Source organism: Diadema setosum, chromosome 8 (genome assembly GCF_964275005.1).
Source record: "Diadema setosum chromosome 8, eeDiaSeto1, whole genome shotgun sequence".
NCBI classification, from domain to species: Eukaryota; Metazoa; Echinodermata; class Echinoidea; order Diadematoida; family Diadematidae; genus Diadema; species Diadema setosum.
The window spans coordinates 29,769,503-29,777,572 of record NC_092692.1 but is presented as its reverse complement, the minus strand read 5'-3'; positions in this window follow the sequence as shown (position 1 = coordinate 29,777,572).

Sequence of the window (8,070 nt, the reverse complement as noted above, 5' to 3'; positions counted from 1 at the left end):
AGATAACAACAAAGTATTCTATATAAGTCACTAGTGTCACTGTAATACACTGTATCGTGACCCATGGAATACGTACACAGACAGAAGATAATGGTTTTGCGACTTATACAAAAAGCTCTCGAATGTCTACAACGATACAATATAGTTTGTACCCATTCTCAAAGTCATTCTTTGAGTAATTACACAGTACTCAGTATGCATGGACACTGCAACTGTGACGTCACCGTTTGCTGAAGAAGCCCCAAATCGTACCATTTAGGTAGATGTTATATATACCTTATCATTGTCATGTACAAACTCGATGTACAAACAAACTTTGGGACCAGACATTTCATTCACGATAGTATTAGGCAATTAGTGAAAATTAGTAGAGGTGGCAGAAACAAAAACAAAAATTACCTATCAGATTTAGAAGGAAATATCATTTTGTTTCACTAGGACCACCGAATAGGTTCATTCAGCAATTACGTTTTAAATTCCGATGATACTGTTACCGTGGTGGAATAAAGTATCATCCTTTCTCCCGTATAGTTGTTAGGTTGAAAAAAAAGAAGAGGGGAGTGTCGTATGGTGGTATATCCACACAAAATGCAAGTACCTCTCTTCGGGGGCATACATGCTACTACATTGTATGTTCACTGTCTTGCTGGACGTTTTCCGGGAGATTTATCAGGGAATATCAATTCCGTGCGATCGACGTGACAAATCGATGCGCCTCCGAGACTTTCGGAGAAACGGGCGCGGAGGGAAGCTGTCGTTCAAGGGCAACGAACGGGGACAATGATTGATCGTCACGACGAACCGTATACCACGGCTTAATATCGGTTCGTCAGATCGGGTCATTCTCCACGTTAATCTAGGGAGAGACCTCTTTTTTCTTTTTAATAAATGGAGAAAATTTTACAGGACTGCAAGGTTGATTCGTAAGTCACACAGATGTGTGCTGTTGGGTGTCGATGTCATTAATGTTGCTGTTCTCGGAATGAACATTTTATTCTCTTATATAGCGATGTACTCGATGTTTGCTACACTGACGATCTTCACAAAGAGCCTAGGTGTCAACATCACCGATTGTCCAGTCTGTTCGTATAGACAACTCCTACGAATAACTCATAAGTTAACTCTTTGTGTGCTTCGAGTACCGATTGGTACAGGAAACCCCGTAGTGTTGTCCGCACCGTCCAAAGTCTATGGCACAAAAAGGGTTAAAGCGATATCCAAGGCATTTTACACCAACAATACCTGAAATGTAAATTTTCCTCGCCACAAAATAAAGTATAAATTACTTCGTGGTAATGCCCCAGTTACATCCCGAATTACATTTCCTACATCACCTGCTCCGCCCCACCCCTCAAAAAAATGCACCTGCATTATTCAAAGACTCCTTAATATGATGAGAACAATCATTACGCAAACAACAGTAGTCAATGTTTTTCTCATAACCTACTCTTTGTAATACTGTTTCCGCTACGACGATTACCAACCTTCATCCGCAGCCCGTAAGCCTTTCTCTGTTTGCCAAGCTCAAATATACCTGAGAGAGGTTTCTTATTTTCGGGCATAAGATCTTAACTCCATACAAGATGGTGATGGTAAGGTAAACATAACGTCGTATAATGTCGTAAACACTACACGACATAAAACTTCCTGCCGACCTTAGGCACTGTTATAATAGGTGCATGGAAACATTCATGGTGTCACAGTACAGGTGTTTTGATAGAGGGCGCTCCTGGTGTCTCTCTGATCAGTAAATACGAAAGTAAAACTGTTTCGTCTTTGCTGTTACTTAGCAAGCATTCAAAACTTTCGCGACCCTCTTTCGATTCGACGCAGTTTCGGTCAATAAATTGACAGACACAACCTTGGAAATTAACGTGTTTGTTTTTTTTTTTTTCATTAGTCAATATAAACCCCTTTGTGGGAAGAAATCCCTTTAAATCGAAATGAAATCGCGTTGAAAGCAATACTTTTTGTTTGCAATAGTGGAGAGAATTAAGTGACGTAGTCGTACGAAGTAAGGAGCTGACCATTCTATATTAACGTCAATCAGGGTGACGATTAGGCAGAATATGTCGTTTATATCTAAGCTGAGAGCCTTGCTGAGTGCAAGATACAAAATAATCAAACGTATAATAGCTTAATAGCAACCCTTCCATTAAGTTACTTGGCGCTTTATATACAGCATCAACTACGCGTGTCTGCAGTAGAGTGCATAAAGAATCACGTTAATAGTTTGGTGTACATCCGAAAAAACAACGTCATGAGTCTATCAACGTCATGAGTCTATCCCTGAAATGTTTCACTGATGACGTGCTGACAAAACACTCCGGGCAACAAGATTCAGAACAGAACAGAACAGAACAGAAGTTTGTCTCAATTAAATCATTTTATAAGAAAGTAATGACTTCAAAACCATGCAATGCAAAGTTGACGACGAGCAGCTTATATACTAATGGAGTATTAGATACAGCAGTATCACCACTAAGAAACACAAGTTCATTCACGGTTGGTAGCTAACAAACATGTACAAGACAGTGTACCATTTCCCAAGTGCAAACACATAACTTTATAACCGGTCATCGCACAATAAATCAAACAACGCCGACACAGTGACTGGATTTATACAAAATGCAAAGAAGCGTCTCATTGACATCTAAATGACGTTCGCAAATGCTTCTATGGAAAACCGAATATAAGCCTGTAACTTTTAAAAGATAATGAAAGATTGACGGTACTATTACTTGGAATGCCAGTATAAGTATAATCACATTTGTGTTAAAGTGCATTTGGTGTCCCAAGTAGAAATCTCAACAGAGCAACACACAACATGCGAGTAAGTTGAAGAAGCCAACACTATACATGATCTAATCAATGATGCATGCGTTCAAGGTGTGACCAAATTTAATGCTTCGAAGAACTTTTTCGACACAATCATTCCCAAGGGAGTCTCATGATATAAGTAGCATTTGACTGTTCATAACCGTGCTACCATCGCTGCACAATGCATTGCGATGATGCTCATGACATTCACAGGACAAGCCAGTCTATCTGCAGTCACTGTCTAGAAAAAAAAAGTATGAGATGCCCAGAGCCCTTTAAAATGACTCTGGAGATGCCTATCGCTAAGCATGGCGGGAATCGAATGGTACTACGATTCAAATCGCTATTGGTGGACGAGTATCGAACCGATACGCGATGAGCCAGCTATTACGTAACTGAGTCTACCCTCAAAGAAATCAGTCCTTCAAAATCCAGTCACTATACGCCTTTTGCGCCAATTTCATAAAATGTTTGACATCTTCAACAGCTTTGTACGAAAAACGCATAGATATAGATATTAACCAGGATCAACGAAAATACAAGATAGTCACTAAATGTGCGTTGCTGCTGACACAATGATGAGTGAATTGCAAATATCATCCCAAAGTTTCTTCTGCTCATGCACTTCAAAACACCGGAATAAAAATATAAGCCACCACGTTCATAACATGCCACTACTATAAAGAAAGGCAAATGATGGAAAAGGGTTCATGGAACTTTGGTATTTGAAAACAACTCGATAATCTCATTGTGTTCACCGCTATAGCGCCCAATAAGACTTGATGATAATGATGCAGTAAACAGTGACTAGTTTATGGCGGGTCCTGATAGATGCGGAGTATTGATCATATCTACGCTCTGAAATTGGCTCACGCACCCATGAAATTGATTACATGGTATTTCTTGCTAAAAAGCGAGCTCCGCTGCGAAATAAAAGGCGGCGTTTTTTTTTTTTCCTTTTAAACAGCCGATGTCACTTTCTGCGCCTTTCTCGCTCTCACTATAACTCATAACCCTATGCAACACGGGAAGATCAGGACACTTGTGGCTGCGCTCCCATGCATTCATGAACGCTACTTGGTATACTCGTAACTAGTACAAGTATCCGAAAACCGATTTTCTTCACGGAACTACATTTTATCTTTAAAGGGGATGGCTAGTAACTGATCAGTGGAAATCAGTGGGAATGCTGGGGGATGATTGTTCCAACCCTTGTGGGATTCATTTAAGAGTACATTACATATCTATTGTTGTGTGAAAATTATTTGCTTCAGAATGGTCTCATATTCAAGTAATGTGCAGTTTAATGTTTCCAGATTAGCATGCCTGTACAGTGATGGAGCGATCGTCAACGGCCCGTTAACAACAGATATATAATGTACTCTTAATGTACTGAATCCGACAAAGATTGCAACAATCATCCCCATGCATTCCCACTGATCATTTACTAGCCATCCCCTTTAAAGGCCCACTATCTTGTGGAAGTTAGTTAAAAGTAGCTAACAAATATTGTTGCATATTGCAATGAATCCATAAATAACTACTAACAAACCAAAACAATACCAGCAGTCTTGGATCTACCTTAAAATGTTTTTAGACGCTTCGTCACCAATACGAGTAATGAGCATGCAGTGAACCTACACCGGACACCCTGCCACGAAGTAAATGCGGAAAGAAACAATGACAGTAAACCGGTCATCATACTGCAAACACACGAGATGAAAAGAAAAGAGAATCGTGTAAAATATGCTGATTAGAGTGAAAGTGACCACCTACGACGCGTACAATCCTTGGCTTGCATAACTTAATTGTTGACGAATTGTAAACCGTCCAAGGAGATTTCGGTGAATTTCTTTAAAACTCCAATACAAGATTAAGTCAATATTTGCTTAATATCGGGCCAAGGATTTCGACACGCTGGTAAAAATCGATTAGCTTCAGTGACGGAGTGATAATCACTACAGTATATTGCCCTTGCGTATTATATTGAATTATATTGAATGGGGGTTGGTAGAATATCTCAGCAGTATATGGCACGAAAGCTGGCGCAAATTTACAATGTACATGCGATTCCATTTGTTAAAATCTTCGACATGATTTCTAAATTACTTCACAAGATTCCTTCATTGCAATATAACAATGTATACAACGTGGAATGTGTCTACAGATATACATCGCTGTTTTCACGTGACTACTTACAAAAGCATGGTTTTAAGTAAGTGATACATACTTTGACAAATAACGTTCCTCATGAAGGAAAATGGGCACCCCATTCACTGAAAAAGGTATTCTATACCACGCACACTGGCTTGACTTCCCGATTAATTCTATTTAAATTGTTATTCAATTATCTAATGTTTGTTGGCGGTTTGATCAGCTTTGATGATAGAGTTAGCATGAAACCAAGTTATCCTGTGATGAGCAGGATTGTACGAAGATATAAATGCAATTCTGAACTGATAACAAGAAAGTGTTATATACATTTACTTAGGTCAATATAATTACAGTGAATTAGGTATATCGTAACTCGCATTATACCAAGGAGGTAGTAGGCTACCTCCTTGATTATATTACATTGTAGTTTGGCAACACGCAATTTATAATGTTTGATAAATTTAGAACATAGTATACAATATGCGACAAGTTTGTTCTTTAAAAAACACAAAGAGAATAGTCATTTCCTCTTATATACACAATTTACAATGGAGAAATAGTTATTTTAACCTACTTTATTTAGAAATTCAAACTCTTTGTCATAGACAATTATACATTAAAATGCTAAACCTCAATATGATTTATAGAAAAAAGAATCAAATATTCATGAAACATATATACGACAAATAACACTTTTCATACATCGTACTTTGCAGTTGTTTTACAGTGAATAAAACTTGTTTAAAAACTATACTCTTGATAGTTTAGTGTCAACTAGCACGAAGAGATGTGGCTGTCACAGCAAAGTCACATTATCACCTACGAGTAAAAGCATATTGGGTTGTAATCAAATTACATCTACATTTGCGTCTGTAACCACGTTTAACAATGATTTGAATACTGCCATATAGACACCGTTAATGTGTATGAATTCATGGGAATATTCGTTCCTTCTGGTATAAATTCTAAGTAACTTTCTGACTGTAGAAGCGTTATTGTGTAGAAGACATTATTCCTCTTTTTCTCATCGCTCTCTAGTAATTTCCCAGTGAACCTCGTAAACTAGGAATTCTTTGATTTTATTTTTTTCGCATGATTATCTCAGTACGGTATATAAGGAAGACTGTTACAAGTTACAAAATATTACACAAAAAAAAGCCGCTAAACAGGCAACTCAAACATATAGTACGTTTCAATTTCGATTCGCAGATAGAAGGGAAAAATGTTATAATCTTGTACGATATTAAGCCTTCCCTAATACACTTTGTATCAGCATGTGTTGTGCGCGCGCGTGCGTGCGTGCGTGTGTGCTCGTCGTGAAGGGGCAAGGTCGGATCCATAAACTCTCATTCGGATATCAATTGAGAGTGATCTATAAAACAAGAAGATAACAAAGTCGCACGATTTTCCTGTAATTAATTTTGTCTAGACAAGCCTATTGATTCTAGTGTTCTTATTTGACTACATTGAAGATGCAAGACGAAACCTGGGCATTAATGTTTGACATTAATTGTACGACGATGCCGCTTTTTTGTCGTTGTCGTCATTTCAACATGACATACGACGAATTGAGATACTGATTCGTTTCTGTTTTGTTTGCTCATAGATGACAAAGAACAAAGCACTTGTATACATATAACTCGAGATGTGGTTACATTTTTAATTACTTGTATCCACAGCCGGTGAATTACATCCATTGTGTGTAAGATAACTCGAAACGCGAAGTGAAAGAACCAGTAAAATGTGTCAAGTCTTTTCTATCACTTTCGAACGGCTTCTGAGATGGCGAGTTGACGTCTGCAGAAGATTACAAGTCCACTTACAGCCATTTTCAAGTAGTCACGGCTGTCACTTCAAATCTAGCTCATTCTTCGGCCCTGTAATGACGGTCGAATTCAACACTCGGGCTCGTTTCATTAATATTCCACTCTCTGCGTCACAAAAATATGCACTGTCCCAACGCTACGCGGGGCGCTGCGTCCGAATAGGGCGCCGAGAAGTGCCGGAGCAGAATGCCGCCTGCTCTCGGTTTCCTTGGTTACCATGGCGACCGTCTCCCGACTTGGAATCATCCTTGAGAAACCATCTCGTCCACCATGGGGCTCCGCGAGCATATTCTCAGCATATAATCGCTTGCTTTTGCAAATTAAGGCTCTGCACCGTCCACCCTAATATCCAACCCAACATCCAGATGTACATCTGGACACGGTTGTACGGTGGATATACAATTCATGAAGGGATTACACGTTATCTCTTCAGTGTGGTCTTGTAATTCGGTCTCAGCACCTACGAACAAATCGGAGAACGTTGAATTGAATGTGCCCAAAAAAAAAATCACAGCCGTTACAACCACATCCCTTTAATCGGCAGTTTTCACAAGACACTTGAAATTAAGACGGCAAAGTGGTAACAAACATGATTATGTCTACACCGTTCTATAAGAACGGCCGTACTGACATCAACACAAAACACCGCCGCGTAGCAGTGTCAGCTGTTACAAGTAGGAACTGTTGCTGAACATTAGAAGGTAGTTGCGATTTTAGAAACACATTTAAAACACCTGTGGAACAGTGTCTTACAATTCCTGTGGGGAAAAAAACCCATGGAATTTATATCATTGTAATCCATACACACAAAAAGTAAAAAAAAAAAAAAAAGAAGAATATTTTGACAGTAAGGAGCAACTGTTGACGATATAATGTAGGCTCGTCAGTCACTCAAAGTGATTCAGCGTTTTTCTTCCAAGGATTTTTTCGAATAACGAGTGGCCAGCCATCAGTGGTGTTTTGTCGATCCTTGTTGCGAAAATATCACACGGTTCAAGATAGAATTACAGTTGTATACAGATCATCCTTGCTGCCAAAAAGTTACACTGTCACATTCCTCTTAAGTAGAGCGTCATCTCAAAGAATGTCATACATCAAATTTGACGCCGATATCTGGTTGACATCCTTACGGATATATACACCTGTTTGACACTCCACCCCTTCGACACATGATGCCCCTATCCCTTTGGCGTCGCGTATGAAGGAACACAGACGTGTGCTTTCAAAATAAGGGTTCGACGAGGAGAATTTTGTGAGCTTCATCTCCCAA